This window comes from Triturus cristatus, chromosome 1_1 (assembly GCF_964204655.1).
Source record: "Triturus cristatus chromosome 1_1, aTriCri1.1, whole genome shotgun sequence".
Classification (NCBI taxonomy): domain Eukaryota; kingdom Metazoa; phylum Chordata; class Amphibia; order Caudata; family Salamandridae; genus Triturus; species Triturus cristatus.
The window spans coordinates 570,683,852-570,706,979 of NC_140579.1; positions in this window are offsets into that span (position 1 = coordinate 570,683,852).

A 23,128-nucleotide genomic window follows, 5' to 3' on the forward strand; every position below is an offset into this window, starting at 1 on the left:
GTGAGGAGCTTAACTCCCCTTCCACTGATGTAGCCATGCCTTCCTCCCTGTTCAAATCTTGCAAAGTTCGCAACATCAACAAAAGAATAAGGTAGTAATGTATCTGAGGGTGCACATCAAGACAATTGCTAGAATCAGATTGGGTGTACAGTAATAGTTGTCAGAACAAACAATAGAATCGATAACAAGATAAGTTTATGGTGCCACTCGGGATAAGAAAGCACCCTACTACCTAGGTGCTAGAATACACGGATCATGCGAGCAATCCCCGTGATGAACACATTTTTTACACAAAGATATCCCGGCACTCTAGAGTCACATTTGTTATTCTTATTGGTTATTAGCCAAAGAAACAGAGAACAAATTATTAATAATGAGAAACTGGCTACGGAACAGATTAGGTCCTCACAGAAATGTATGACAAAGAATAATTTAATTCGAAATTTTACAAAAAAGGAAAAGTCGTAGTCATAAACACAGATCAGAACTCCCTAGTACATTTAGTTCTAGTTGTTAGTTCGTGGATAGGAGACTTATATTCTCCAAATCTTGATCCAAATGGATGACAGCCGACACGTGTTTCGTCACATATAGTGACTTCCTTAGGGCTGCAGAAAGAATGTCAAGATCTTAGTTTGACTGGACAAGATAGATGTTTAGATTTACACATTATTCATTTAGTTCTTTCTGTTCTTACAAGATTTGTTGTAATAAAGAATAGAGAATAAGAATTCACAAGACATAGAATGGGAAAAGAAAAGAAGAGAAGTGAATTGGAGCAAAAAGAAATGCTGACAAAAAACAGAGGGAAAAATAATATCTATTAATCCAAACAAAGAACAGAGTAGTGAAAAGAGAAATATTATTTGTCCCATCACCATTCCAGGCGTGCGGGGGGTAGGTCATTGATCAAGAGTTATTTGCAATAAGGTCCGAATATCCAAGGTGAGATATAAGTACTAACCTTTTATTATAAGTCTGGAAAACAATTTAAATGTCCAACATGCAATTATGCTTCTGCCAGACGAAATATTGATTGTAGGATATTTCAAAAACGCGCTCAGAGGTGCGAAAAGATTCTGTAAATAAGATCTGAGAGAGAGCAGAAGATTGGAAATAGACAATGGACAGAAACACACTATTATTATTAAAATGTAAGTAGGGCAAAAGAGTAATTTAAACAAATTGAAAGAATGGGTGAGTACCTGTGATTGTTGCCCTTGTAGTGGTTTAGAAAAGCTGTTTAAATCACAAGGAAGGGTCCTGATATCTGTACCACTTGTGTTGAGGAATAACGAGTCTCCACCAATAATTTCTAATAATGATAAAAGACAGCAAAAGAATATTATTTTAGTATAATAAGGAAAAAACTGAATTGGTCTGAGACTTAGAAGTCTTAAGTGCTATACCTATTGTTTAGGAAAGATCGGCCATGGGTAAAGTATCCATAATTGTTGCCCTTGTAATCATTTAGAAGAGTTGTTTATATCACAATGGATGGTCCTGGTGTCTGTACGGCTTATTTTGAAGACAAACGGGTCTCCACCAATAGTTTCTAATAGTGACAAAAGACAACGTGAGCAAGTGGTGTGGCATAAACAAAAGGCTAAGTTAGTCTGAGGCTTAAAAGTATTAAATACAATACCTATTATTTAGGAATGGTGGACCATATTGTAAATCGTTATCACAACGGTTAATCAGCTATGCTATTTCTAATAGTAAGCCGTTATGACGGTCTTCGTGTGGTCCTCTAAATAGTAGTTCCTAAAATAGGAAAAAATGGATAGTAGGAAAGTAAAGTCTCCACACGATATATTTATTTCAGTAAAATCGAAGAATTAAAAGCCTTCTTACTTAATATGTTTGTTGGCTCCGCCATGCTAAGTGAAGTCAAAAAACCGGCTCTGGTAAGCCCTAAAAGAAACATTACAAACAAAAACGTGTTTTTTAAGAAGGACAGGAAGGCAATTAGTTATAAAAACATAACATGCCGAACGTAACATAGTTACAAGTAGTACGAACATCAATTAAGATAGAAATGAGCATAACGATATGCAATAAATGCCAAAGACTAGAAATTATGTCAGCACAGTTATAGAAGTATACGTGGGCTATGGTATTAAACAATAGTATTTTAAGAAGGAAATTGCAAAAGAGTTTTTAGGTTAGGCTTCAAAGAGGGGGCGATTCACAATTGTGTTCAAATATGAGTATTACGAAGACAAAAGGTATTAAAGCCTCATGGGGCTTAAAATCCCATGCAAAAGTTAGTCCTGGGATATATTAGTTCTCCTAACTTCGTCGTTTGAGAAATCGATCATTGTTTATGGCGATTTAGAGAGTTATATAAGGCAATTGTCAAAGGCCACCATAAATAAAAAAATTTATTGTGCGGTCACCCCACTAAAGGGATGATATTCAGAGAAACAGTAAGAGAGAAGAGCTTACCGCGTGATATAGTTGGTAGTAACCGAAAAGTGACTCCCGTGTCTTCTTTCCAATGATAGACAGAGGAACGGCGAGTAACAGCTTCTTTTATGTGCAGATCAAAAGATGGCGCGAAAAAGCCGGAAATATTTTGCAACAAGTCAGCAATAGTTAGGTAATCTGTGATTGGCCATTTTCAGTTATATTATTGATGATTGGTTACACCGAAAGAGAAAGTGGGGGCAGCCATCTTGGAAAGGTAAAAGTACCCTCGTATTTCAGGTGGAAATACGTGGTTACTACGTTGAACCACGTCATCAAAAAGTCCCGCGACGTCTGATTTAAAAAAGTTTTCTGAGAAAAGTTTTGAGTTACTCTCACAATTGTGGGGCCGAATTTTTTTTTTATTTTTTAGAGTGTGATTGGGTATATTCAGTTCAAACATAGGTACAGTAATTTGGTCACCTTTTCGGCATGGAGCAATTATGCTAAGAATATTAATTAGTCCCTACGAAAGGAAATTATGGCGGCCATTTTAGAAAGGTAACGAGGCTTTCTTTGCCAAAATTAAAACAGGCATTACGAACTTCAAATTAGCACAAAGATTAATGTCTGTTTTTTCTTTTTTAAGAATATTTAGAGATGATTTTCTATTGGAATGAAATAAAGATCGTATTTCGGTTACATACAAAATAGTATTAGTTCGCCACCAATATTTATAAATTGTGTATGATAGAAACAAGATAAATGCAAAGAAAAGCATGAGAAGAAACTGAGAAATTAAGTCAAAGAGAAAGATAAGAGGAAATAAAACTGCTTGTCTAGTATAAGGATTGCTCAAAGATAAACATAATATTCCAAACATAGTTTTTTTGTGTGAAACACAACATAAACTCCTTAAAAACATTTCATTCATTTAACAGGATAGATATGGTACATGGTGTGTAACCTCAGAGTGATTGTTAATCGAAATTACAAAAAAAGGGGAAATAAGCATATAGGTGTCACATTCAAAATAGTTTTAGCTGCATCGGGAACTAATAAGAAACACATCTTTAGAACATATTTATTCACAAACGTACACATTTCTCAATGTCAGAAAGTTGGGGTATGTTGGTAATAGAAATGCCTCTCAAAGTGAATGTTTAGGCTAGGAAAACGTGCAGCTCCTTATCAAAATCGATGCCCATTTCGACCGCTCGTAGTCTAATGATCCATTGAGTTTCTGTTCTTCTCAAATTTAGAGTCCTGTCACCACCCCTTACACCAATCATAGTGTGGGAAATTCCATGGAACCTAATTTTGTTCAGATCTGCTAAGGTATGTTTATGATTGAAATGGACCGCTAGTGGGTAACTACCTAAATTATTCCGTATTGCCCTAAAGTGTTCCTGGATTCTGATCCTAAGTGGGCGAATTGTACTGCCCACGTAGATTAGTCCACAACAGCAAATGATACAGTATACCACAAAATTCGTATTACAGTTTATAAATTGTTTTATACCATATCTTATTGTGGTATTGTATTGGAAATTAGTTGTTTTATTGGCTGCAAACTGGCACATATTGCAATTGGCACATCTATAAAAGCCAGTAGGTTTCGAAGGTAGCCAAGTGATTTCTTTCTTTTTGGGTGGCAGGTAACTAGGACAGAGAAGTTCTCTAAGGGTGGTACCTCTTCGATGAGTGATCATCGGATTATTAGCCACATGTTTCTCTATTGTTTTATCTAGTTTTAGAATGTGCCAGTGTTTCCGAAGAATGTTATAAATTTGGTGACTGTGTGTGTTATAATCTGTCACCATAGCGATTTTGCGTTCCCCATTTTTGTTTTTATTTTTTCGTCCTGCTGACAGTAATTTCGATCTCGGTATGTTTTGTATTTTGTTTTTGGCACGATCTAGGATAGTCCTAGGATATCCCCTGTTTCTAAATCTGTTTTGTAATTTGTCCAGTTCTGTCAAGAACACTGAGTTCTCACTACAGTTTCTCTTTAATCTGGTCATTTCTCCCATAGGGATAGAATTGATTTGAGACTTGGGGTGTGCACTATTGGCGTGTAATACCGCATTACAGGCTGTTGATTTTCTAAATAGTCTTGAGATGATTTTATTCTCCTTCACATATAGAATTACATCTAGAAATTCTATTTCTCGTTTGCTGATCTTATGTGTAAATTTAAGATTATAAGTGTTGTCGTTGAGATGTTTTAGTAAATCTGAGAATAGTTCATCACCACCCGACCAAAGAATGAAGATGTCGTCTATGTACCGACCCCTATAGACTAAGTGTTCTGTTAGACGTCTGTCAGACATTTTCCATAGATGGTTTTGCTCAAAATGGCCCATGTATAGGTTGGCATATGAAGGCGAAAATTTTGAGCCCATTGCTACCCCAACCGTCTGTTTATACCAAGTATCTTGGTGTAGGAAAACATTGTTTTCTAAAATAAGACGTGTTAAGTCTAAGAGCATTTGGGTGTGTTCAAAAAAGGTAGCATCCCTATGTGAGAGACAGTCTGCTAGGGCTAGAAGGCCTTTTTCCAGAGGGATACAGGTGTATAAAGAACATACATCCATCGTTACAAATGAAAGGTCATTGGTCCACTCCACATCCTCTAATTTACTCAATAAGTCCCCAGTGTCCCTTATATAGGAGGGAAGGTTATGTACCAATGGTTGCAGGAAGACATCTACGTATTCCGAGATATGTTCCGTGGGGGAGCCTATCCCAGATATTATCGGTCGACCCTGAGGGAAGATACTTGGTTTATGTATCTTCGGTAGCATGTAGATGCAGGGTGATCTTGGCGTTGGATTGTAGAGATATCTATATTCCATTTCAGAAATTAGGCCTAATTCCCGCCAACCTGTCAATTTTGTGCACATGAGTGATGTAATTTCTTTGAGGGGATTTCCCAATACTTTTGTGTAGGACTGTTCTCCAATTAGTTGTCTTTCAATTTCTTGTATGTAATCAATATCACGCATGATGACTATGTTGCCCCCCTTATCTGCTTCCTTGAAGATGACATCTGGAATTGCTATCAGGTTTTTTAAAGCCTTATTTTCTTCCTTGCTAAGATTATAGGTGATGTGTCCATGGTTACGATTGTATCTTTCTTCAAGTTTATAAAGATCAGATGTTACCGCTTTATGGAAGGTGTCTACCACATTATCCGCATGTAGGTTGGGCGTGAATGTGGACTTCTGTTTAAGACCACTATCCAGAGAGTAGTCAGGAATGATATCTAGGTCTGAGAGAACATCAGGTCATCAAGGGATAACAAGAGATGTATGTCTTGTATTTCTTTGATTGTTTTGTTACAAGGTATTGGAACTGATTTCGTAGAATGCACAGGTACAGGTTGGTTTGCAAAGAATTTTTTTAATTTTAATTTTCGAACAAATTTAAATACATCCACATGTACATTGGTAAAGTCAGGTAATTTGGTTGGGCAAAAGCTCAGACCCTTACTGAGTACTTTAGTATCAGTTTCAGATAAATGAAGATCAGACAAATTGATAATTGAAACATTATCTTTGTTCACAATGTTAGATGTACATTCTATCATAATAGGAGGTCGACTCAGTTCTTCAGATTCCGGGCTGCAGATCGAGTTGTGGCTCCTTCCCTTGGATTTTTGTTTAGTGCCCCCCCTCCTGGTTTTTTTGTATTTTGAGGGCCATAGTTCGTACGATTCCCTTTGCGGTACCGCGCCATTTCCTCTAAAAAAGAGGATGAATTTGTTTTGGGTAATGTACCAATCATGGTGGGTTCTGTTTCTTCTTCATTAGTGGTCTCACTGTGTATACTAGATACATCTGACCCACTGGTTGAAGGTACTATGTTGACTGACTTGGTAGGCTTGGTGACAGTTGACTGTTTAGGTTGTATGTCGTCAAACTTTTTAGCAAACGTGAAAACTCTACCATTTTTGTAGTCGTTCTCATCCCTTTTTAGTTTTCGCAATTTCTTCTCTTTGATGTAAAGTTGATGTGCGTTCAGCACATCTTTCAAAATTTTATAGTTTTTTGCAGTTGCCTCCTCTAAATTTAAGCCTTTAATTTCTGTCTCTAATTTGTCTATTTCCTGTAACAGCAGCTCTCTTTTTCTATCTGCATGTCGTATCAGAATGTCCATCATTCTATGTGAGGATGAGAGATTCAATTCTTCCCATTCTTTCAAAAGGTCTGCATCTAGATCTTCAAAGGTGGGGAATATGATAATTCGTAGTCCACGTGGGACTTGTTTGATGTCCAAATATCGTTTTAAAATAATGGAATCCCACCACCTGTTTGCGTGCCCGTTCTAATTTGATAAATTTTAGTTTAAGACCTTCCTTTTCCCCATTTTTACTGGGGTTAGGCACCTTCTGTGCCGAGCCAGTAAAAAGTTCTTGGAGCAGAGCATTTCTTTCTTCTTCAAATGTTTCCATCACCAAAACAGGCGATGTAAATGTTTTTTATAGAAAAGAGGATAGTAAAGTATTATTATTTTGTTATTAGGACTAGTCCGACAATTATCCCGATCTGAAGAACTGAGTGCCACTCTCCACATAAAGTGTCATCAACAAAAGAATAAGGTAGTAATGTATCTGAGGGTGCACATCAAGACAATTGCTAGAATCAGATTGGGTGTACAGTAATAGTTGTCAGAACAAACAATAGAATCGATAACAAGATAAGTTTATGGTGCCACTCGGGATAAGAAAGCACCCTACTACCTAGGTGCTAGAATACACGGATCATGCGAGCAATCCCCGTGATGAACAAATTTTTTACACAAAGATATCCCGGCACTCTAGAGTCACATTTGTTATTCTTATTGGTTATTAGCCAAAGAAACGGAGAACAAATTATTAATAATGAGAAACTGGCTACGGAACAGATTAGGTCCTCACAGAAATGTATGACAAAGAATAATTGAATTCGAAATTTTACAAAAAAGGAAAAGTTCGCAACATGGGTGCATCGGATGTCTGTAATTCCATAGTGGGTTCCCTCACATGGTCCTCACTTCTAGGATGACTAGTCTGCACTTCCTTAAGCCCATCCTTGATGGCAAAGAACTTTTTAAGTTTTTATTTTCTAATAAAACAAAAGACACCAACCCTGGTTTGTGGGTAGTTAAAATCGCTTACCGGGCAAAAGGAAAGTCCCAAACTCAGAAGCTGTTTCTCTGCTTTTGTTAGAACTGTGGTAGAAAGATTGATGATGGTATTGTCGTTCGCCTTTACTTTTTGTGCCAGAATGGTTTTTTCGGTTGCCCTTTGTTGTTTCTTGCGCCGCTCCCTTCTTCAAGCGTTCTTTCCGGCTCTGTTTTCTTTTTTTGATTTCGTGGCCTCAAGGTCTGACGTCGATTGAATGCTAAAAAATCCACCTCTTCCTCCAAATTCAAAATTTTCTTTTGACCACTTGCTTACAGACTACTGGTACTTTCATTGTCCGATAACATCTTACTGGTCAGGGAATCACTTTCCACAGCTCCACTATTCACATTAGCTCCGATTGGACCTTGAGCTTTTGTCGCACTCTGCGGATACATATATATGCTGAAGCTTTCACCACTGCAATCCTTCAGTTTAACAGACGAAGCAGACCCGAAATCGGGGCAAAGTTTTATATATATTCACTTAAAAAACCATAGGTTTCACACAGGTTATAGTTAGGTGGACATTTAACTCGTAAAAAACCAATGAAATTCCCCCGTTATAGTTAGTTCAGCTAACTATAACTCGCGCGCCCGCAATCCACTGCTCATGACGTCACATATTACATCACTCATGACATGGTCAGTGGCATCACTCATGACATCACTGTCATGAGTGATGTCTTGAGTGATGTCACTGACCATGTCATGAGTGATGTAATATGTGACGTCATCAGCAGTGCATTGCGGGCGCGCGAGTTATAGTTAGCTGAACTAACTATAACGGGGGAATTTGAATGGTTTTGTACAAGTGAAAAGTCAAGCTAACTATAACACCCCTGAAACCTATGGTTTTTTCTGTGAATTTCAAAGGTTTTTTTAAATGCTAATTTCTAACTATGCCTACAGAGATAGGACATGTGAAGAAAGAAGAAAAAATGTACAGAAAGAAAAAAAAGAAGTGCAGAAAGAAGCAACAGAAGTCCTCAAAGATGAAGAAAAGTGCAGGAAGAAGGATAACGTGCAGAAAGAACAAAAAGAAGAGCAGAAAGAAGCCTTGTTGCAAAATCATCCTGTACCCTCAACTTTTTCAGACGGATACTGGTGGTAACTGAGTCTGACTAACCAGTCCTAGAGCCAGTGCTATGTTAAAAGACACTTAGAATACAGTGAAAACACCTACATACACTAGGGAACATTATGCGTTGGGGTCCCCCTGTGATTAGCATGACCTCCTCTGTAAGCCCCTAGTATATAATAGGGCAGGGGGATTAAAACTACCTCTTAAAACAGGCCACAGGGTGTTTTTGCACACGTTAACTCAGGCCCCGTCCCCTCCCTTCACCACTGTGTAAACATGCCCTGTGTCCGTTTTTAGTTGGGAGATTAAGTTCATTTGAATCCTGAGGGTCCCTAGGGTCCAACTAGCCCACTAGATACCTCCAGTAAGTGCCACAGAGCTGCGTTGCAGAGAGGTGTAAAAAGTGGCACGGCCTGGACCACCTCTCTGCAATGCAGCTCAGTGGCGCTTACTGGAAGCACTTGGTGGGCTAGTTAGCCCCCAGGGGCCCTCAGTATTGAAGGAAAATGATATCCCCAATTTAAAACGTGCCATAGTGCGTGTTTGCACACGTCACCTCAGGCCCCGTCCCCTCCCTTCACCACTGTGTAAACGCGCCCTGTGGCTGTTCTAAGTTGAGAGATTAAGTCCCCTTGAATCCTAAGGGTCCCTAGGGTCAAACAAGACCACTAGGTACCTCCAGTAAGCGCCACAGAGCTGCGTTGCAGAGAGGTGTAAAAAGGGGCTTGGCCTCAGAACACCTGTCTGCAGCGCAGCTCCCTGGTGCATACTGGAGATGCCTGTTGGGCTAGTTGGCCCTCAGGGACCCTCAGTATTGAAGAGGAATTAATTCCCCAACTTACAACTCGCCAGGGAGCGCGTTTGCAGAGTGCTGCAAGGAGGGGGCGTGGCCTCCGGCACGATGCCAGTCTTTTATTTATTTTAATTTTTTAAGAAGGGGGGCTGTGTGGTTCCCCTTCTTATTCTAATTTATTGGCCCTGATGACCCCATCCCCCAGGGCCTGTCTCCTAATTATATTTTTTTTACCCCAATCCCCAGGGCCGGCCACTGTTTTTTATTATTTTAAAAAAATATATATTTATAGACACACCTAGGACATGCTGGACAAACTGTACGTACCTATCACCATGACGATTTGCGTGATATTCATTAAAAGGCGACTATGCATACAATGAATCCACGTGGAATGTATTTTCACCACTAGGGAAGCTCTGACATGTCTGATGCCCTACCGTGCCTAATCCCGGTAGACACCCTTGTCGTTTATTTATACAAACATGGATAGCTATTGACGGGCACATTTAATACACATGCACACCAAGCCATTCAAAGGGGATTCGACAAAAATTCGACCAAAACTATGCAAGAAACCCCCCTCACAGTTAATAAAACACACATCCACTGCCGGATGTGTAATACTTTTTATTTTACTCTCTGGAAAGGGGACGAACATCACTTGAGAGTCACAGCGCGCTCCTGGCAGAGCCCAATGCTGTGTTACACCCACCATTGCCTGCTGAGTGCCACACACCTCTGTGTTGTATTCCACTAGCTAGTGCATATGCTATGACACTCTCTAGCCCATGTGCACTGTAACACCACCCCGTGAATATGTCATGCCACACTTGTCTTCGCACAGGTTATATTGCCCCATCAAACGTGCCTTCCTCGATGCCTATGTTATAACGCACAGTGCTATGCCATACATATTACAATCTGGGATCCATATCTTTGTCACAGTGCATATGCAACGTTACACTCCCCAGCACATATTTTATATTACAACTTTAGAGACTAGTTAGGTTACACAACACTGCCCTGTGCATATTACACTCCAATGCGCATATCGCATAGCACGCGCTAGTGCCTGTGCTATCTCGCGCTCTCCAATGAATCTGTCATTGCGCACAATGTATTGCATATTATATTTCACGCCCAGTTAATCTTATATCACACTTTTTGGTGCATAGTTTATACCATACACTATATCTAGTTTTCATTTTCAATCGTGCTCTCAGGACTATGTTCTATATAACACTGTGTTCACCTACCCTTTTCACGGGCATTACATTTTGCGATAGGGGGTGGAGGGTCAGGGGGTGTTTCTGCCAAGTGAGCCCGGAGTCACAGTCACAAACGTCCTCTTCTTCCTGAATAAAAGTGAGATTATGCTGCATACTTGTTCATATTTTAAGTAGTTCGCACAGACACACGTTTTAAAAACAATAAAGTTCCTAATACCCGCCTTCTCTGAACAGTTGGCTTGCTGCCCCATCCCCCTCCTCCCTATCCTCTGTTGTGTGAATCCATGGACTAGCCTCCTCCCTCCTGCCATGCATGGTCTGATGTGCTGCCACTGCCCTCAATTTAGTATGATGTACCAGTCCACTCCTCCTGCCCTCCATTGCCCAATTCTATGCCCCATCATTGACCTCCTGCTTAAACTCTGTGCTTAGCTTGCTGCCCCTATTCTCCTTCCCCCTGCCCTCCGATGTCTTTCTGCATGCCCCTGCTCCATCCTTTTTGCCCACCATGTTGCATGGACCTGCCACTCCTATCTACTCTGAGTGTTCTGTTGAGCTGCCACTCCCCTCCCACCTGCCTAGCATTGTCAGATGACTGTAACCTGTCCCTGCCACCTCCACCCTGCCTGTCCACATGCCATGCCCCTATCCTCTTCCTCCTGTCCTACATGGTCCATTGTACTGCCACACCCTTCTGCCCTCCCTGGTCTGTTGTGCTGCAACTGCTCCTCCTGCCTGCCCCGTGCGGTCTGTTGTGAGGCCCCTTCCCCTGAACTTTCTTGTCTGTGCACAGGTCCTGACCCTCCCTTCTATCCTCCATCGTCCTTTGTGCATGCCCCTGCACCCTCCTTCTTGCCCGTCATAGCCATTGTGCTACCACTAACCCTCCCACTTGCCATGCATGGTCTTCTGTGCTGCCATGGCCCCTCCCACCTTCCCTGTGTGGTCAGTTAGCTGCCCCTGAACCCCTCCCACCTTCCCTCCATGGTCAGTGTGTATGCCATCATAGTCTCACTGTTGCTCTTCATGGTGTGTCTTGCTTCTAGTGCCCATCCTGCCTGACCTCCATGGCTATCTTGCTGCTCCTGCCCTGCCCCCTTGCCCCCAGCCCTCTGTTTACATGTGCAGACCCCTACTCTCTCCCTCCTGGCTTGTCTGTTCCATTGTAATGCCCCTGATCCATCCCTCCTGCCCTTTATGGTCTGTTATGCTGCAGCTTTCTCTCCTGTCTGTCCATTATGGTCCTGCCTCTTGCCCCTCTGTGCTCTGTTGTCCATGTGCATGGTCCTGTCCCCTCCCTCTTGCTTTCTATGGATTGTTGTGCTGCACTCCCGTCCCGCATGCCCTGTGTGGTGTATTGTGCTGCTGCAAACCCTGATGCCTGCCCTGCAGGGTCAGTTTGGTGCACCTCTCCATGTCCCTCCTGTCCTCTGTCATCCAAGTCCATGTCCCTACCCCATTTCCTTCCATGATCCAATGTACCATACTTGCGAACATTTTGAACTTGGTAAGAGGGAGATTTTGAAAAAAAACTGGGGTATTGATTTTCCCCTTTGAGTTACATTGAAAAAGAGGAGATTGTAGACAGGAGACAGATAAAATAAAGCCCATTTGAGCTTAAAAACATTGGACATTTCCTGGCTGAATCGGGTCTGTTGGCATGTATGGTTGTACTACCATTGCCTCTTCCTTCTGCCCACAATGGTCTATTACATTGCCACAGCCTCTCTTGCAAGTCCTGTATTGTTGGTTTGTTGCCCCTGCCCCCCTTTCCACTGCCCTCCATAGTCTGTTGTGCTGCCACGGCCCTTCCTGCCTGCTCAGTGTGGTTAAATTGTTGCCTTTGCACCCTCCTACCTGCCTTCAATTTTCAGAGTCCGTGCCCCTGGCCTCTGCCTCTCAACAGTATCCTAATGAACAACTAGATTGCTAACATTCTATATTTATTACAAAAGTGTGGAACGCCTGACGTCATCTTGATGTAATCAAAACTGTAATACCTAGAGCATTTCCTTTAGAAATTACATATATGAGAGGGCCTTATTGGCATCAAAATTATGGTTAGTGCTCTAAAAGACTAAAATAAGGACATATTTTCTGAGTTTTCAAATAGCGAGAAAGCACTTTTAAATTATTTGTTACCTTTATGTTTTTTTATCCAGTTGACCACTTGATTAAATGTTGCACTTAGGAGAGAGGATGTGGTGTTACTTCCAGAACTGCAGACTTTGCAACTGGGGAACCAAGTTGGAGTTTCTGCTTCAGCTCGACATTCTGTGATTCTGGTCAAATCACTTAGTCTCCCCATGTCTGCAACCAAAATGAATTTGTTCTTGTGTGATGTAACCAATGCTCATGTAAAGCACTCCAATACCTGACAAGTCTGCACTATATAACACTGCAAAAACACAAAATAATAAGTGTTTTGCACACTTCTGTCATTGGGCTATATTTGGGCTACATCTGGGTGATTTTGGGCTACATTTGGGCTCTTTTGTCTCCGGTGGCCATCTTGGGAGATTTATTTGTTATGAAGTTTCCTAATTTCCTCATGTACTGCAGTCTCCTCAGTAGGAAATGCTTTCAGTTTTTTACTTTGATTCCATCATGAAGGTATTCAGATATGTCACACATTTGCCATAAATTCTGAATGTTAGCACTCTAGTTGCTCATTAGATCACTGTAGTAAAACTACTGTTCACCATGGAAGTCTGCTCCTGGTATTAAAAGTGCATGTTTCAGTCTGCATGTCAGAATTGTTTAATGAAATAGAAGAGGATTTGAGAAGTCACTCAAAATGTGCCCTCATTTTCTTTCTTCAGCATTAATCATAATTTCTATGGCAAAATGAACCCCCTCATTGTGTTCCTTTTTAAATTAAATATTTTAAGTGTTACCAGTTTATTCCAATCAAGATGGCTTCAGGTGTGCCATACTTTTGTCATAATGAAGACAGTAAGCGCTCTAGTTGTTTTTAAGAACACTCTGGGACATTCTGTCATTGGGCTATACTTGGGCTACATCTGGGTGATATTTGGGCTACATTTGGGCTCTTTTGTCTCTGGTGGCCATCTTGGCAGACTTATTTGTTATGAAGTTTCCTAATTTCCTCATTTACTGCAGTCTCCTCAGTAGGAAATACTTTCAGTTTTTTACTTTGATTCCAAAGGCATTCAGATGTGTCACACATTTGCCATAAATTCAGAATGTTAGCACTCGTTTTGCTCATTAGATCACTGTAGTAAAGCTACTGCTCACCAGGGAAAACTGCTGCTGGTATTGAAAGTGCATGTTTCAGTCTGCATGTCAGAATTTTTTAATGAAATTGAAGAGGATTTGAGAAGTCACTCAAAATGTGCCCTAATTTTTCTTTCTGCAGCACTAATCATACTTTTTATGGAAAAATGAACCCCCTCATTTTGTTCCTTTTTAAATTAAATGTTTTAAGAGTTACCACTTTAATCCAAGCAAGATGGCTTCAGGTGTGGCATATACGTTTATCATAAGTAGGACTGTTAGCGCTCTAGTTGTTCTTTGGAACACTCTGGGAAGCTGCAGTAGAACACAAAGGAATCAACTGACAGTCTCTGCCCTTGTTGGATGTACATGTTTTACTGAGAATGTCAGACTTCATTCTCACATGACTGAGAAAGATAATGTGAATTTACAGAAAATAAGCTCTCAATTTAGCTTATAGATCACCTTCCAAACCTCTGTGGGACAAGCATGTGAAAATATTTTTCTCTCAATCATGATATCCCAGCAGAAGGCTTTTTCACATGGTGAAATCACCTTAGAACATACCACAATTCCTAAAATGAGTATGGTACCATCAACAAATGATTTATAATGTAACTAAAGTCTTAAAACCTTCTATTAACTGCAATGCTTTTTAATGAGGTGCTATCATGTATATTGGTCCCAAGATGGCTGCCAACACTTCTTGGATGAAGTGCTGACAGCCAATCAGATCTCAGGATGAGATGTGTGGTTAGGCTCCACCCACATATACATATGATTTTACTTTTGATTTTCTCAGGAACTACTGAACAGATTGACACCAGACCTGCAAAAGGCACATCCCTGACCTGAGGACTACCTCTCTGCCAAATTTCAAGTAATTCTGTTCAGCCGTTCGGGCTGTACCTTGGACTAAAGGTCCCTATGGAAAATTGCATGGGGAAAATGTGTTTTGGGACCCCCCTTTTTTCTCAGCTCCCGCTTGACGAATCCCCCCGAAACTTTCAGGGTAGGAGCAGAGCGGAGCGCCCCACCTATTTTGAAAATTTCGCGAGGATTCGTCAACCGGCGCCAAAGTTATTCCAAATAGAATGTTGCGGATTTCCTATGGAAACACGGTCCTAACTATAACTATCTACTGGTGACCGCCAGTATATAATATATATATATATATAAAACTTTTTTTAATTGGGGTCCCAATTCTTTTACCCATCCCTAAACCCTAGGAACACCCATACCATTCTATACCCTCACCCATCCCTAAAATCTTAAAACCCCTTACGACCCAATTCCCTTACCCAACCCTAAACTGTAAAAACACCCTTACCACCCTATTCCCTCACCAACCCCTAGGCCAAAAAAACACCTATACCACCCAATTCCCTTACCCACCCATAAATTCTAAAATCACGCTTACCACCCTATTCCCTCACCCACCCCTAAACACTAAAAACACCCTTACCACCCTATTTCCTCACACCCACACCAAAACCCTAAAAACACCATTATTACCCGAATACCTTACTCCCCCTTAAAGCCTAAAACACCCTCAGCACTCAATTCTCTTACCCACCCCTCAACCCTAAAAAAACCCTTACCACCCTATTCCCTCACCCACCCAAACCCTAGAAACACCCATACCACCCAATTCCCTTACCCAACCCTAGACTCTAAAAAATATCATTACCACCCAATTTTCTCACCCACCCCTCAACCCTAAAACACTCTTTCTTTAATCATATATATATTTATGTATATGTGTGTATACGTGTGTGTGTGTGTGTGTGTGTATATTATCTACTGGCGGTCGCCAGTAGATAGTTATAGTTAGGACCGTGTTTCCATGAGAAATCTGCAACATTCTATTTGGAATAACTTTGGCGCCAGTTGACGAATCCTCGCGAAATTTAAAAAATAGGTGGGGCGCTCTGCTCTGCTCCTACCCTGAAAGTCTCGGGGGGATTCGTCAAGCGGGGGCTGAGAAAAAAGGGGGGTCCCAAAACACGTTTTCCCCATGCAATTTTCCATAGGGACCTTTAGTCCAAGGTACAGCCCGAACGGCTGAACAGAATTACTTGAAATTTGGCAGAGAGGTAGTCCTCAGGTCAGGGATGTGCCTTTTGCAGGTCTGGTGTCAATCTGTTCAGTAGTTCCTGAGAAAATCAAAAGTAAAATCATATATATATGTGGGCAGAGCCTAACCACACATCTCATCCTGAGATCTGATTGGCTGTCAGCACTTCATCCAAGAAGTGTTGGCAGCCATCTTGGGACCAATATACATGATAGCACCTCATTAAAAAGCATTGCAGTTAATAGAAGGTTTTAAGACTTTAGTTACATTATAAATCATTTGTTGATGGTACCATACTCATTTTAGGAATTGTGGTATGTTCTAAGGTGATTTCACCATGTGAAAAAGCCTTCTGCTGGGATATCATGATTGAGAGAAAACTATTTTCTCATGCTTTTCCCACAGAGGTTTGGAAGGTGATCTATAAGCTAAACTGAGAGCTTTTTTTCTGTAAATTCACATTATCTTTCTCAGTCATGTGAGAATGAAGTCTGACATTCTCAGTAAAACATGTACATCCAACAAGGGCAGAGACTGTCAGTTGATTCCTTTGTGTTCTACTGCAGCTTCCCAGAGTGTTCCAAAGAACAACTAGAGCGCTAACAGTCCTACTTATGATAAACGTATGGCACACCTGAAGCCATCTTGCTTGGATTAAAGTGGTAACTCTTAAAACGTTTAATTTAAAAAGGAACAAAATGAGGGGGTTCATTTTTCCATAAAAAGTATGATTAGTGCTGCAGAAAGAAAAATTAGGGCACATTTTGAGTGACTTCTCAAATCCTCTTCTATTTCATTAAAAAATTCTGACATGCAGACTGAAACATGCACTTTCAATACCAGCAGCAGTTTTCCCTGGTGAGCAGTAGCTTTACTACAGTGATCTAATGAGCAAAAAGAGTGCTAACATTCTGAATTTATGGTAAATGTGTGACACATCTGAATGCCTTTGGAATCAAAGTAAAAAACTGAAAGTATTTCCTACTGAGGAGACTGCAGTAAATGAGTAAATTAGGAAACTTCATAACAAATAAGTCTGCCAAGATGGCCACCAGAGACAAAAGAGCCCAAATGTAGCCCAAATATCACCCAGATGTAGCCCAAGTATAGCCCAATGACAGAATGTCCCAGAGTGTTCTTAAAAACAACTAGAGCGCTTACTGTCTTCATTATGACAAAAGTATGGCACACCTGAAGCCATCTTGATTGGAATAAACTGGTAACACTTAAAAGATTTAATTTAAAAAGGAACACAATGAGGGGGTTCATTTTGCCATAGAAATTATGATTAATGCTGAAGAAAGAAAATGAGGGCACATTTTGAGTGACTTCTCAAATCCTCTTCTATTTCATTAAAAAATTCTGACATGCAGACTGAAACATGCACTTTTAATACCAGGAGCAGACTTCCATGTTGAACAGTAGTTTTACTACAGTGATCTAATGAGCAACTAGAGTGCTAACATTCAGAATTTATGGCAAATGTGTGACATATCTGAATACCTTCATGATGGAATCAAAGTAAAAAACTGAAAGCATTTCCTACTGAGGAGACTGCAGTACATGAGGAAATTAGGAAACTTCATAACAAATAAATCTCCCAAGATGGCCACCGGAGACAAAAGAGCCCAAATGTAGCCCAAAATCACCCAGATGTAGCCCAAATATAGCCCAATGACAGAAGTGTGCAAAACACTTATTATTTTGTGTTTTTGCAGTGTTATATAGTGCAGACTTGTCAGGTATTGGAGTGCTTTACATGAGCATTGGTTACATCACACAAGAACAAATTCATTTTGGTTGTAGACATGGGGAGACTAAGTGATTTGACCAGAATCACAGAATGTTGAGCTGAAGCAGAAACTCCAACCTGGTTCCCCAGTTGCAAAGTCTGCAGTTCTGGAAGTAACACCACATCCTCTCCCCTAAGTGCAACATTTAATCAAGTGGTCAACTGGATAAAAAAACATAAAGGTAACAAATAATTTAAAAGTGCTTTCTCGCTATTTGAAAACTCAGAAAATATGTCCTTATTTTAGTCTTTTAGAGCACTAACCATAATTTTGATGCCAATAAGACCCTCTCATATATGTAATTTCTAAAGGAAATGCTCTAGGTATTACAGTTTTGATTACATCAAGATGACGTCAGGCGTTCCACACTTTTGTAATAAATATAGAATGTTAGCAATCTAGTTGTTCATTAGGATACTGTTGAGAGGCAGAGGCCAGGGGCACGGACTCTGAAAATTGAAGGCAGGTAGGAGGGTGCAAAGGCAACAATTTAACCACACTGAGCAGGCAGGAAGGGCCGTGGCAGCACAACAGACTATGGAGGGCAGTGGAAAGGGGGGCAGGGGCAACAAACCAACAATACAGGACTTGCAAGAGAGGCTGTGGCAATGTAATAGACCATTGTGGGCAGAAGGAAGAGGCAATGGTAGTACAACCATACATGGCAACAGACCCGATTCAGCTAGGAAACGTCCAATGTTTTTAAGCTCAAATGGGCTTTATTTTATCTGTCTCCTGTCTACAATCTCCTCTTTTTCAATGTAACTCAAAGGGGAAAATCAATACCCCAGTTATTTTTCAAAATCTCCCTCTTACCAAGTTCAAAATGTTCGCAAGTATGGTACATTGGATCATGGAAGGAAATGGGGTAGGGACATGGACTTGGATAACAGAGGACAGGAGGGACATGGAGAGGTGCACCAAACTGACCCTGCAGGGCAGGCATCAGGGTTTGCAGCAGCACAATACACCACACAGGGCATGCGGGACGGGAGTGCAGCACAACAATCCATAGAAAGCAAGAGGAAGGGGACAGGACCATGCACATGGACAACAGAGCACAGAGGGGCAAGAGGCAGGACCATAATGGACAGACAGGAGAGAAAGCTGCAGCATAACAGACCATAAAGGGCAGGAGGGATGGATCAGGGGCATTACATTGGAACAGACAAGCCAGGAGGGAGGGAGTAGGGGTCTGCACATGTAAACAGAGGGCTGGGGGCAAGGGGCAGGGCAGGAGCAGCAAGATAGCCATGGAGGTCAGGCAGGATGGGCACTAGAAGCAAGACACACCATGAAGAGCAACAGTGAGACTGTGATGGCATTCACACTGACCATGGAGGGAAGGTGGGAGGGGTTCAGGGGCAGCTAACTGACCACACAGGGAAGGTGGGAGGGGCCATGGCAGCACAGAAGACCATGCATGGCAAGTGGGAGGGTTAGTGGTAGCACAGTGGCTATGATGGGCAAGAAGGAGGGTGCAGGGGCATGCACAAAGGATGATGGAGGATAGAAGGGAGGGTCAGGACCTGTGCACAGACAAGAAAGTTCAGGGGAAGGGGCCTCACAACAGACCGCACGGGGCAGGCAGGAGGAGCAGTTGCAGCACAACAGACCAGGGAGGGCAGAAGGGTGTGGCAGTACAATGGACCATGTAGGACAGGAGGAAGAGGATAGGGGCATGGCATGTGGACAGGCAGGGTGGAGGTGGCAGGGACAGGTTACAGTCATCTGACAATGCTAGGCATGTGGGAGGGGAGTGGCAGCTCAACAGAACACTCAGAGTAGATAGGAGTGGCAGGTCCATGGAACATGGTGGGCAAAAAGGATGGAGCAGGGGCATGCACAAAGACATCGGAGGGCAGGGGGAAAGAGAATAGGGGCAGGAAGCTAAGCACAGAGTTTAAGCAGGAGGTCAATGATGGGGCATAGAATTGGGCAATGGAGGGCAGGAGGAGTGGACTGGTACATCATACTAAATTGAGGGCAGTGGCAGCACATCAGACCATGCATGGCAGGAGGGAGGAGGCTAGTCCATGGATTCACACAACAGAGGATAGGGAGGAGGGGGATGGGGCAGCAAGCTAACTGTTCAGAGAAGGCGGGTATTAGGAACTTTATTGTTTTTAAAACATGTGTCTGTGCGAACTACTTAAAATATGAACAAGTATACAGCATAATCTCACTTTTGTTCAGGAAGAAGAGGACGTTTGTGACTGTGACTCAGGGCTCACTTGGCAGAAACACCCCCTGACCCTCCACCCCTATCGCAAAATGTAATGCCCGTGAAAAGGGTAAGTGAACACAGTGTTATATAGAACATAGTCCTGAGAGCACGATTGAAAATGAAAACTAGATATAGTGTATGGTATAAACTATGCACCAAAAAGTGTGATATAAGATGAACCGGGCGTGAAATATAATATGCAATACATTGTGCGCAATGACAGATTCATTGGAGAGCGCGAGATAGCACAGGCACTAGCGCGTGCTATGCGATATGCGCCTTGGAGTGTAATATGCACAGGGCAGTGTTGTGTAACCTAACTAGTCTCTAAAGTTGTAATATAAAATATGTGCTGGGGAGTGTAACGTTGCATATGCACTGTGACAAAGATATGGATCCCAGATTGTAATATGTATGGCATAGCACTGTGCGTTATAACATAGGCATCGAGGAAGGCACGTTTGATGGGGCAATATAACCCGTGCGAAGACAAGTGTGGCATGACATATTCACGGGGTGGTGTTACAGTGCACATGGGCTAGAGAGTGTCATAGCATATGCACTAGCTAGTGGAATACAACACAGAGGTGTGTGGCACTCAGCAGGCAATGGTGGGTGTAACAAAGCATTGGGCTCTGCCAGGAGCGCGCTGTGACTCTCAAGTGATGTTCGTCCCCTTTCCAGAGAGTAAAATAAAAAGTATTACACATCCGGCAGTGGATGTGTGTTTTATTAACCGTGAGGGGGGTTTCTTGCATAGTTTTGGTCGAATTTTTGTCGAATCCCCTTTGAATGGCTTGGTGTGCATGTGTATTAAATGTGCCCGTCAATAGCTACCCATGTTTGTATAAATAAACGACAAGGGGGTCTACCGGGATTAGGCACGGTAGGGCATCAGACATGTCAGAGCTTCCCTAGTGGTGTAAATACATTCCACGTGGATTCATTGTATGCATAGTCGCCTTTTAATGAATATCACGCAAATCGTCATGGTGATAGGTACGTACGGTTTGTCCAGCATGTCCTAGGTGTGTCTATAAATATATATTTTTTTAAAATAATAAAAAACAGTGGCCGGCCCTGGGGATTGGGGTCAAAAAAAATATAATTAGGAGACAGGCCCTGTGGGATGGGGTCATCAGGGCCAATAAATTAGAATAAGAAGGGGAACCACACAGCCCCCCTTCTTAAAAAATTAAAATAAATAAAAGACTGGCATCGTGCCTGAGGCCACGCCCCCTCCTTGCAGCACTCTGCAAACGCGCCCCCTGGCGAGTTGTAAGTTGGGGAATTAATTCCTCTTCAATACTGAGGGTCCCTGAGGGCCAACTAGCCCAACAGGCATCTCCAGTATGCACCAGGGAGCTGCGCTGCAGACAGGTGTTCTGAGGCCAAGCCCCTTTTTACACCTCTCTGCAACGCAGCTCTGTGGCGCTTACAGGAGGTACCTAGTGGTCTATTTTGACCCTAGGGACCCTTAGGATTCAAGGGGACTTAATCTCTCAACTTAGAACAGCCACAGGGCGCGTTTACACAGTGGTGAAGGGAGGGGACGGGGCCTGAGGTGATGTGTGCAAACACGCACTATGGCACGTTTTAAATTGGGGATATAATTTTCCTTCAATACTGAGGGCCCCTGGGGGCTAACTAGCCCACCAAGTGCTTCCAGTAAGCGCCACTGAGCTGCATTGCAGAGAGGTGGTCCAGGCCGTGCCACTTTTTACACCTCTCTGCAACGCAGCTCTGTGGCACTTACTGGAGGTACCTAGTGGGCTAGTTGGACCCTAGGGACCCTCAGGATTCAAATGAACTTAATCTCCCAACTAAAAACGGACACAGGGCGTGTTTACACAGTGGTGAAGGGAGGGGACGGGGCCTGAGTTAACGTGTGCAAAAACGCCCTGTGGCCTGTTTTAAGAGGTAGTTTTAATCCCCCTGCCCTATTATGTACTAGGGGCTTACAGAGGAGGTCATGCTAATCACATGGTGACCCCAACGCATAATGTTCCCTAGTGTATGTAGGTGTTTTCACTGTATTCTAAGTGTCTTTTAACATAGCACTGGCTCTAGGACTGGTTAGTCAGACTCAGTTACCACCAGTATCCCTCTGAAAAAGTTGAGGGTACAGGATGATTTTGCAACAAGGCTTCTTTCTGCTCTTCTTTTTGTTCTTTCTGCACGTTATCCTTCTTCCTGCACTTTTCTTCGTCTTTGAGGACTTCTGTTGCTTCTTTCTGCACTTCTTTTTTTTCTTTCTGTACATTGTTTCTTCTTTCTTCACATGTCCTATCTCTGTAGGCATAGTTAGAAATTAGCATTTAAAAAACCTTTGAAATTCACAGAAAAAAACATAGGTTTCAGGCACGTTATAGTTAGGAATTAGCATTTAAAAAACCTCAGAAATTCACTGAAAAAACCATAGTTTCAGGGGTGTTATAGTTAGCTGGACTTTTCACTTGTACAAAACCATTCAAATTCCCCCGTTATAGTTAGTTCAGCTAACTATAACTCGCGCGCCCGCAATGCACTGCTGATGACGTCACATATTACATCACTCATGACATGGTCAGTGACATCACTCATGACATCACTGATGACATCTCAAATGACATCACTGATGACATCACTGATGACATCATCCTTGTGATAGAGTGGCTGACCTCCTCTCACCCTAATATAACCTTTGATACACACATTCAAAAATAGAGACTAAACTTTTCAAAACAATGGACATACCAATACCAGTTACAACAACCTCTTCAGTAATTCTAAGATCCACATACACATCCACTCATTCACCAACAGTCCTATATAGCCACTCATACATGTATTCACTCATCATATGTACTCATACACCTATACATCCTGTTACACAATGCCACTCATCCATAGAGTTACTCACACACATAGTCACTCATGCTAATAAAGAATCAAACATACATTTATTTGCATATACAGTTATACACACACCACCACACTTACTTCTACGGAAACTTACACATACTTAGTCTTTTAAACAATCACTTATAGAAACACATACTTATTCATACAGGAACTCTTTCAATCTCTCACTCTCACATATACTCACTTATATACACCAATAGTCGCAT